Raw genomic sequence first — 11628 nt, 5'->3', positions numbered from 1 at the left:
GACTAAGGGACTATGTAACTTGACTCTGAATGAGGAGAGCTCAAAAGAAATATAGCACCATACACAAAATATGCATGGATGTTTCACATTGAAGCCACTCCACATTATTTAGAAGACATAGCATGTACCTGGTTTGATTGTAAGTGCTGATGATAAAAGAGATAAAATTTTAAACACATCACATGAAAAATCCTGTCATTTCAAAGTTTACATTCAGAAAACAAACATGTCAAATCAGTGAAATCAACAGTAGGTACCAAGAAGAAAACAATTGAAACAGAGCTAGGAAATGTGATGTACAGGAGGCAGAAGAAAAGCCAATGGTGATTTTAGACAGTCAGAAGTACTCACTGAGATGATCTTGATCTATGGAGCAAAACCTTGGAAAGACTATTTTCTTCAAATAAATATGGTGTGGTGATTTGAATGAGAAAGTCCCTCCTCCGTTCCAAGTATTTGAACACTTGGCCCCCAATTGGTGGTGCTGTTTACAGAGGGTTGGGAACCTTTCAGAGGTATGACCCTGCATGATAAAGGCATCAGAAGGGACACTGTCACTTTGGGATCCTGGGTGGAATCCTCCCTTGTCTCCCATCCCTTGGTGGTGGCTGTCAGCACTTGTTATTTGCTGAATATAGCTGCATCACTGCAGTGTCTGCCTCAAATTACATGATGTCATTGTTGTGAATTTCTGTCTTCTAAAGACACCAACCACAGTGCTGTTCTCTAGAATGACCTTATCTTAACTACTTATATCTGCAGCAACCAGACTCTGAGGTAATCGAGTATGAGGCTTCAGTATATCCTTTTGGGGGGGGGGGTCACAGAGTTCAGTGGTGAATAGTCCCTATCTGCTGAAAAACATATAAAATATATATATAGAAGTATCAAGTTAATCTAGTCCTTTGAGGTGGTTAAACCAGCTCCTTTCTCTTTGGGTAACTGAACAATGTCTCAGACATTCGCCTTTCCTTCCTGCCTTTTAAAATGACGCAGTAGGTGTATACTAATATATGTTGTGGCCACCAAATAACTGGCCTAGATCATGCCTTGCATTCAGTAAATGAGGTACAATGTGTTCTCTTTCTGGCTTTGAGGTGCATGTGTTTTAATAGCTATCATTTAAAAACAGACACAATATTCTATGGCTGTCACTGCTATTAGTTCTATAACTTTTTTTTCATTTTAAATGTCTTTACTGAGTTTTGTGCATTCCATATATCTTAGTCAAACTTTGACCTCCTCCCCAGCCCCATCCTCCATACCTGCCCCACCCCCCAAGCTTTCAGCTATTCTGTCATATGTGTTAAGTCCTATCTGGTCAAGTATTTCTATGAGGGTGTCCCTTGGTGCAGATTCATCCACTGGAGTCTAGTCAGGCTTTCTAGAGTAATTCTCTTAAAAAAGATCTACTCTGTCTTTCCCAGCAGTAATCAGTTGCCAATGTAGACAAATGAAATTTCTCACTGTATATTAAAATGGATCCTTGTAATTACAGACAAATGTACTATACACCACTAATCAAAGAAGCTTCTTTTTTTGCAGCAGATGGAGGTAGTTCCAGGGTTCCACAATTGGTCACACACAGAGAAGATATATCTGAGAGATTTCCAACTCTAAGGGACACATCTACAGTGGAACTTCTACATCTAAGGCTTACGGACCATAGAGGAATAGGGTGTAGAGACAATACTAATACATCCCTCAACTCTCACCACCAAAGCTTCCTCATGCAACAGATAGAAATGCACAAATGGAGAGAAGGCCCAAACTGGCTAAGTTTTAGAGAACAAGAGACTGCAGAGTGCATATCCCTGAATTGGATGTCTATATTAAACATCACCCACCCATGGTTCAGGAACCATTGTGGAAGAGGGGGCAAAAAGATTGTAAGAGCCAGAGGTGGTGCATGAACATCAGGAAACAGAGACTTTCAGGTCACTGGAAGGTGGAAGAGGGGGCAAAAAGATTGTAAGAGCCAGAGGTGGTGCATGAACATAAGGAAACAGAGACTTTCAGGTCACTGGAAACACATTCATATGAACTTGCAGCAAAGCTGACAGAATTCACAACACCCATGCCTACTCAGTCAGATCTTTCATCTTTGGGTTATCATGAACAGTTTTGATATAAATATCTAGGTACAAGTTTCATCAGGGTCATAAATTTTCATTTCAATTTGGTATATACCGATCAGTGGTATTGTTGTCATATGGAAATTCTGTTTAACTTATTGATAAATTTCCAGACTGTTTCACAGCATCTATACTATTTAGTATTCTCTTCAGCAGTATATGAGCATCTTTGGGTTATCATGAACAGTTTTGATATAAATATCTAGGTACAAGTTTCATCAGGGTCATAAATTTTCATTTCAATTTGGTATATACCGATCAGTGGTATTGTTGTCATATGGAAATTCTGTTTAACTTATTGATAAATTTCCAGACTGTTTCACAGCATCTATACTATTTAGTATTCTCTTCAGCAGTATATGAGAACTCCAGTTTATCCACATTCTCACTAATATGCATATGCTTGCAAAAATATTCATTCATCCAAGCCATGAAGGAAGATATTCGTTCATTCTGGACACAAGTAAGATCTTTTGACTTGCATACCTAGTGACTCATGGGACTGAGAACTTTTCATATGCATGCTGTCATGTGTTCTTCTCTTGATGAATAGTAATTCACAGCTTTGTCTCATTTTGACTGAGTTTTCTTTTGTTACTACAGTCTAAGAAATTTCAAATTGTGTATTTGAACTAGGCAAATATATATTTTGTAATTATTTCATTCATCAGTTGAACTGTTTTTCCTTTCTCAATAGTATACTATAACATAAAAAGTTCAATTTTAGTAAAAAGTAATATTCACCAAACTCTTTCTTCAGTGCTCTTTTTGGTATCATGTTATCAAATCAAAATCATGGAGTTTTGCTGCTCTGCATTGTTTCAAGAGTTTTATAATTCTATCTTTTCAGTTTAGGTGTTACTCCATTTTGCATAGACTGCTGTGATAATCAACATCATTCTTTTATATGTGGATATCCAATAGTGTTCCTTGTTGAAGAGACTATCCTTTTTCCCAATGAATAGTCTTAACATTCTTGTTAAGAATCAATAGACCTGCATTATAAGTTTTTTTTCTGGAGCTCCCATTCTGTTCTGTTTTGTTGAATATCTGGGAACTCAACTTAGACTCCATTCCAAAGTTCATGCAAAGTGTAATTTCTTCTGTCAGTTTAGATTCCATCCCCCAATCATTAGTCCTCACAGGTCTTTGTCATTTCATATAGGTGAAAGTGCTATTTTAGATTCATATATTCATCCCTTTTTACAACCATGTCTGTCCTTTTCAAACACAGTGATGACAAAATGATAAGTACTATTTGAGACCAGAACCTTTCCCCTGCTCTACCTTGGGGAAGTGGATTAAAAATGCCAATGTCTTTGTCTTCTCATGTGCATTTTGATGCTTCTAAAACTTTGCTTATCCATTATATTAGTCACTTTTCTGTTTCTGTGATAAACACTGTTACCAAGGGAACTTATAGAAGGAGGAGTTAATTTACCTTAAGGTTCCAAAGGGGCAAGAGTCTATCATGGCAGGGAGGCGTGGTGGCAGAGGGGACTAGGGTAGAAACAGAAGCTAAGCTCTCACATCTTCAAGCAGGCACAGGAAGCAGAGCACCACTGGGGATCTTACAAGGTTTAAGAACTCTCTAAGCCCACCCCTAGTGATATGCTTCCTCCAGCATGGCCACACCTTCTAAGACCTCCCAAAACTGTGCCCCTGAGTGGGTATAAAATGTTCAAATACTTGGAGTCTTTGGGGAACATTCTCCTTCAAACCATCACACTCCACTCCCTGGCTCTGATAGGCTCATGACCATATAAAATTTCAAATGAATTTAGTCCAGCTTTAAAAGTCCCCATAGTCTTTACCAATCTTAATACTATTCAAAAGTCCATAGTCCATAGTCGAAAGTCTCTTCTAGGACTCAGGGTAATATCTTAACTGTAAGCCCCTATAAACTCAAAAGACTACAAATTACATACTCCTAACATACAGTGAAACTGAATACATATTCTCATTCCAAAAGGGAGGAATAGAGGCATCATGAGGAAATACTGGACTAAAACAAGATAAAAAAACCAGAAGGGCAAACGCCAAATCAATAGCTCCATGTCTGACTTCTGAGACTTATTCCCAAAGGGCTTAGATGGCTCAGCCTCTCTAGTTTTGCTGTGTGAAACATACATCTCTCTCTTGGGCTGGTACCATCCTTGTATGCAGCTCTTTTTGGCAGATGTTTCACAGCTCTGACATCATCAACATCTTCTTGCGGTCTCCATTGCTAACCTGGCTTCACTTTCACAGCTTCATGCAATGCCCTATCAGGGCCTTCTTTACACAGGAACACCCCTGCTGCACACTGCCTGGCCTCAGTGGCTCTGTGAAATTGTGGTAGAAGAACTGATGACTCCTTCACTCTTGCATCTTTCATACCTCTAAAGACAGCACCAGGTGAGGGACACTGCTGAGTTTGGCTGCAAGTTTGGAACTGACTCAGGCCTCTTTTATCCACTTTTGAAGTTTTCTCTTCAGTGGTTTTTTAGTAGAAAACCTCTGCAGCATTTTCCTGTCACAAGTTGGAAGCTTAACTGGGTGTGGTTTTGCCCCAGAGCCACTCTCTCTATTATTTAAGTGCAAAGCTCTTCATCATTTTAATATCCTTATCAAAGGGATCCTCTCCTTCCACATGTGCCTTGTCTCCAACATTAATATTCCTAGTGCTCTTTTTCAATCCAAACTGAACATTATGTATTTCTTTTCTGCCCATTTGCTCTTTTACACTGTAGATCTGCATAATATTCACCATTAATAGTGATGCCATCAATTCTATGTTAGGCTGTCTTCAAATTTCTTCTGCCAGAGAAATTAGTCCATTGATTTTTCAACTTAGCATCAGGCAAGCTTTTCGGCTGTGGGCAGACTCCAGCCAGACCTTTGCAGTAATATCCCAATTACTGATTAAGTCCTTATTTCCTTCTGGAACTACATTGTTCTCAGCACTACTTTCTTGCAGGCATCTACTAGAACAGCCAGTTAAGCTCTGCTTATAACAGTCAACCACTTTTCTAGCACAAACTTCCAAAATGTCCTTTATTCCTCTAAGATCCCACCATGGTCACATTCTTCACAGGCAAAACTCCACTTCCTGATACCACTTACTCTATTAGTTACTTTGCTGTGATAGAAACACCATGACCAAGGAAACAGGAAGAGTTTAAAATGAAGAGTTTATTTAGCTTATTGTTCCAAAGGGGCAAGAGTTCATCACTGTGGGGAGGTATGGCAGCAGAGGTGGCTAGAGTAGGAGCAGAAGCTAAGTGCTCACATCTTCAAGCGGGTATGGAAAAGTAGAGACTGACTGGAGATCTGGAAAGGCTAAGAACTCTCCAAGCCTGCCCCCAGTGGCATGCTTCCTCCAGCATGGCCATACCTTCTAAGAACTCCCAAAATAGCACACCAACAGGGAACAAAATGTCCAAATACGTGGAACCTGTGGGGGACAGTTTCATTCAAAGCACCACACCCACAGAACATGGCATCTCTTTCTCCTATTATGCCTTTCTCCTTGCCATTTTTCTCTCATGCCACCTAGTATGCTTAGTGGAAGATGTAGACAGATTACACATCTTTAAGAGTGACTCTACAACTTAGTGTTCAGAAGTTAGGCTGACTGGAATAAGAACCTGACTCCAATACATTCTAGATGGATGACTGGAAAAAATTATTTAACTTCTCTGTTCTTCAGTTTCCCAGTCTTCAAATATGGGAAGGTATATCAATGAATTCAAAGGAAACCTATAAACCATAAATGATACTTTACATGAAACGTACTTAGAAGATTCTGAAAATGGCAAGCACTTGATACTAGTAATATCACACCTTCTCTCCCTGAACTTATCTGATCTTTCCCATGTTTTCACTTTCTGTTTCCTCTCTATAAACCAGACAGATATTCTCCTGTCTTCAAGATTTCAAGACCAGGTTTTATTGGTAATTGTGGAAAGGGTAAGGAAGATGGAACAGCTAACTATAAACTAAACTAAATGTTTTACATAGGGTTTGGAAAAAAGTAGGAAAATATCAAATAGCTAAGAATGATCCAGGGTTCACCAACTCAGGAGAAACTACAGTGTTATAGTGCAGAGAGAAATCAGTAAAAGGAATGAGTGCTTGTTTGTAAGGTTGTTAAACATTTTTAAAACAAGAAGTGCATATGAATGCTTCATTTCCTTTTAGTTGATTTTTAGGTATCACATGAATTAATGAGTGTCACTGTGACATTTTCATACACACATATCATTATTTCTTGCCATTGTTTGTCTTCCTATTGCCCTTCCTTAGTACCTTTGACTGTTCCTTCTCCCAACCAATAGTTTTCCTTTGTGCTTTTGTGTCACGTATCGAATGATTTACTTCTTATAGTAGAGGCTGTATAATGAATTGGCAAAGGCGTTTGTTAATTTATAATGTGTGGTGATTAGTTTTAACTATTAATGTGACACACCTAGGAAGATAGTCTTGATCAGGGATTGTCTAGATCAGGTTGAACTGTGGGGGACTGTCTAGATTACACTAGTTGATGTGGGAAGACAAAATCCACTGTGGGTAGCACCACTTTTTAGTCAGAGGATCCTGACCTACAAAAGAGTCAAGAAGGTGCTGAGCATGCGTGCGCTCCTTCTCTCTCTTCTCCTGAACGTACCAGTGATGTGATTAGATGCTTGTGTACCTGCTGCCTTGGATCCTCACAGTAATGGAATGTGACTAGAAGTTATGAGCTAAAATTAAGTTACCGTTCTGTTCTAATTTGCTTTTTGTCTCTGACATTTTATCACAACAACAAAAATAGTTAAGATAGAAAGTCCAGACTGTCCCTGTTCTGTAGCCTAGACTGATTTTGAACTTAAAATCCTCCATTTTCAAGTTTCTAAGTGCTAAGACTACAGGTGTGCATCACCAAACCCAGAACTGTCATTATTTATGAGGGACTGATGAACATTGATAGTGAGGAGTATGAATTCTAAATATACATGTAAAATTATGCACATTATTGATGGTAATGGCTCTATGTTATGTTTTAGTAGTATCAGGATTTTCAGAAAACAGAAATTTAGAGTTACTAAGTTAATCTTACAAAGATTATATATATATATAATTTTTATAACTTCAGTGAAGACTCAAGAAAAATAGTAAAAAGCAATGTGGCAACCTAGTTTATATAAAAGGGGTATTAAAGGGCTACTGTCAAAGAAATGAAAATAAAAACTGGAAGAATAAATTGTCTTTGAAGTTATTGTTGCTTTAATTTGGTTATTCTTTACAGTTTTACTTTCTTTTGTAGTTAGTTGGTTTCCCGTACAACCATTGAGCCCTTGACCATAGAACTGAAAACCCTTGGTTTACATTGGAGATCAGTCTGCACATGACTTACATCCCTAATTGGGAGAGACAGACAGTATCCTAAGATTTTCACCAGGAGGTTCTGTTTAATAGGTAAGAAGTACAAGCAGTAACTAGGCTGGAAGACTCCCTTGTCTCAAAAACTAATGATTATTATCAATATTAACTACAACAGCTGCAGTTCCAAATTTTTATACCTAATTGGGCATCCTAACAAAATTGCTTATCTCCTTATTAAGATAACAGATAGCATCACCCCAAACAGGGAAGATCACTGAAGAACATTGTTTTTAGATTGAAGGGAGGAAGTTTGCATCTAATTGTTCCTTTATATTGATTTCCAGGCCCATGCTATATGGTTAATACTTGTTTTCTGATTAAATGAGTGGAAAAATAATGTATAAATGCAAAGAAAAACAGATAAAGAAATAGTTATATAGCTATCTCAACAAAACATCCATGTACATTCCTAATAATGAGGCAGAAATTACTTCATTTTCTGCTAAATTAACTGCATTACTTTTCATTTGATTATTCAGTGTGGGAAGATACAGGAAAAAGTGATTTTTTTCTAGTTCAAGAGAAAAATGTGGTTTCTTTGTTTATAGGTAACTTTTCTTCATGTTCTATTTATTCTGCACATTAAATTCTTGAGGACAGGTTCATGATTCTGAAACTCAGGGGAGGATGGTGGGAAATCTTGTGTGTCCTTTCCTGTTACCAGAAGCTTCCAACTCATCAAGCTTTTCTCAAAAAATATTAATACTGTTCATTTTTTCTAAAAGAATAGCAAAGCCTCCCTTGAGATTTTTAGCTGATTTTTTTTCTGTTATGAAGTCGCCAACAATGAAATCCTTCAGGATATTATACAAAGTAACAAGGACATAAATTTCATGGTTGAATCCTAAGGGTACAGGAGACCTCTGAGGGGATCCAACTCCACTCCCTCATGTTTCAGAGAAGGAAGCAAAACCCCAGTAATATAAAGTGAATTTCCGTAGGTCACACTGCCAGCCCAAACACTAATGCATTTAAAATGAAAATCTAGAATGATGCTTTTTATAAGGGGCTTATTTATTATTGTTATTTTAAAAAACAATTTCCTGCCTTAATTTTGCCTTGGTCTACACAAAATTTAATAAGAGGAATATATAAAACAAAATATTATATCAGAAATGAATAAAAACAAAAACAAACTGAAATGAAAATAGCTAAAAATCCAGAAAAAAATAAACTCGAGTGTAAAAACTTAAATATGAGCTATCATTTGGGTCTAATATTTAAATTTACAGTAATTTCAAGACCTTAGATCTCTCCAGGCTGTGACAGAAAAGTAAAGCCACACTTGCCTTTAATATCCAGTTTATGATGATATGAGACCCCAGTGATTTAATTTTTGGAAATTACTTCCATTCTTCAGTGACCCTCAGTTATTCTAAGAGGTCACTGGAGTCTTGCTTCATGTGTGGCTGGAAACAGTCTTCCTAAATTCTCTACTTTTTTCATTGGCCTGGGGGCCACTGGATTAAATGCTTGTGTGCTATGTCACGGTTTCAACATTGGATATGGATGTCCTCTGCAGGGAGCCACTGCCTTGTGCTACCCTGGGTAAGGGCTGTGAGCACAGTGCTGTGTACATCATCTGAGAAAGCATCCTCATCTGCCTTCACTGCCCACAGCATCATGAAGACTGGAATAGAACATTGTGAATATTTTACATTCCCTTAATGAAAGGGAAATACACAGAAAATGATACATAGTATTAGAAAGGTAAAGATAGTCAGCGACTCCCTTGATAGGTCAACTCTTGGTCTATATCCTGTCCTGCCTGATTTTCTGCCTTCAAGGCAGAATCTAGTCACCACTGGAATTGTGTCAAGAATTTTAATGTCTTAGATTCAGGAACTCAGGTTAAGAGAAACTTGGACCCTGAGAGGCAAGCAAACCTCCTCTTATCCTAGTATAAGGACCGTGTCTAAGTTAACATTTCTTCTCCAGCGTTCGTGCTGCCTCACCGCTGAGGATGGATTGCAGTGGATGTTTCCTGATGGCAGCAGGATGACCATGCACAATAGTCCCACATCACTGCATATCCCAAGTCTCGCTGGTTAAGTCTTATTGTCTTGTATGGGATGGTAAAGGTCTATGTTGAGTATAACATTACCAAGCTAAGTATACTTTTATCTTCTGCATAGTAAGGATTAAGAAAATGTGACCGTTTCTTCATACCCAGAGCTACTTTGTGAAAATCCTGGCAACGAAGCAATATTAGAGTGACAATTTATGCTATCAGAAGAAAAGAAATACATTAGTTTGCTTTTTACAGAAATGAATAAAATTATTTCATTGGGTGCATATTTTTAGGTTAGAAAACAAGGACCCTCCAAAGCCAATTGCAAGGAAAAATGAAACTAATAATAGGATAGAATTTGAAAATACTGTATTAAGTGAGGCAACCCAGACTTAAAAAGACAAATAGTGCATGCTCCCTTTCATGTGTGAATCTGAGCCGCCAATTGCAAGGAAAAATGAAACTAATAATAGGATAGAATTTGAAAATACTGTATTAAGTGAGGCAACCCAGACTTAAAAAGACAAATAGTGCATGCTCCCTTTCATGTGTGAATCTGAGCCGCCAATTGCAAGGAAAAATGAAACTAATAATAGGATAGAATTTGAAAATACTGTATTAAGTGAGGCAACCCAGACTTAAAAAGACAAATAGTGCATGCTACCTTTCATGTGTGAATCTGAGCCCCTAATAGTTTTTGTTTATTTTTTTTTGAGACAGGGTCTCCCTATAGCCCCAGCTGGCCTGGAACTCATTATGTAGATCAGACTGGCCTCCATCTCACAGAGATCTGCTTGCCTCAGCCTCTCAAGCGCTGGGATTAAAAACATGTGCCTCTGTGCTTGACCTGACCACCTAATTTTTACACATGTGAAATTATGAAAAAGTAAGTGAGGGTACAGTCCAGCAAACTAGAAAGGAGCCCATGAGAAGAAAAAGGGAGAGTCTTTGATGGTGTAGTGTGGGGTAGTCAATAGAAAACATATGATATTAAAGTGGAAATGGAAATACCAGATTGGAAGGACACTAACAGTCTAGAGGCAGAAAACCAACCAGAACTGAGTATCCAGGAAAATGCCGCTAGGATCAGAGACCCACAACTAGTCAATACCCAGAGAATATACAGAGTGCTGAGCCCTGAATGGGACACCTGTATCACACCCTCTCCCCAAATGCCCACTGCAGAAGAGAGGGTGGAAAAAACTGTAAGAGCCAGAAGTATTGGATGACTACAATGCAGCAGTGAATTATGATACACCCACGCAGTTGCTCGTATGAACTCACAGTGCAACCATATAAGGCCTGTGCAAGCTCAAGCCAGATAAAATTCTCAATATCAATGGGGAAGTTGAGCATGAAGTCCCCCCTCTAGGTGAAGAGCTTTTGGGATTGATAGCTGCAGGGAGAGTCAATTTTCTTTAAGGTCGTGACCCCTGGTAGGTGAACCATGCTCCAGTGGATGGCCCCACACCAAGAGTGTATAGGTAGCATGAATTGAAGTCAATGGTTTTTTTGTTTTAAAAAATGAGGACATAAAGTTGGGTGGCTAGGGAAGGGGGTGAATCTGGGAGGACTTCGGGGAGGAAACTGAAGGTGAGCCAAATACAGTGCATGAAACTCATAAAGAATTAATTTTAAAATGTTGTAGAGAAGTTCCCGATTAAAACAGAAATGAAATGAAGATTATTTGGAACAATAAATTGCTAAACAGAATCAAGCAGAAGAGTAGACACGGGACCCCAACCCAGCTTAAGAGACTGCTACAAGATCTGGAAGGTACCAGCTTCAGAAGGTACCCCAGCACATATTCGTGTTGTAGGTTACAGGGCAGGCATTTAGAAATCTTGATCATTTCTACTTCCCTGAGGACTGCTTTCCTTTGCCTTTTTCTAAGTGAGCTCGTGGGAATGAAAATAAATCTGTTTCACACTATAGTTATGTGTGAAGAGGTTGGCATAGAACGGTTTCGGTTCACGGGTGTACGATTGATGAAAACATCCTGAGGGTCATCTAATGCAATTGACTTCTCTTTTTAAAATATCTCCTGTCCTCTCCTATGGCCCCCAGCACTCAGTG

Source organism: Nannospalax galili, unplaced genomic scaffold, assembly GCF_000622305.1.
Source record: "Nannospalax galili isolate Female #2095 unplaced genomic scaffold, S.galili_v1.0 scaffold1025, whole genome shotgun sequence".
Classification (NCBI taxonomy): domain Eukaryota; kingdom Metazoa; phylum Chordata; class Mammalia; order Rodentia; family Spalacidae; genus Nannospalax; species Nannospalax galili.
The sequence above is the reverse complement of the archived record's forward strand: the minus strand, read 5'-3'. Positions refer to the sequence as shown.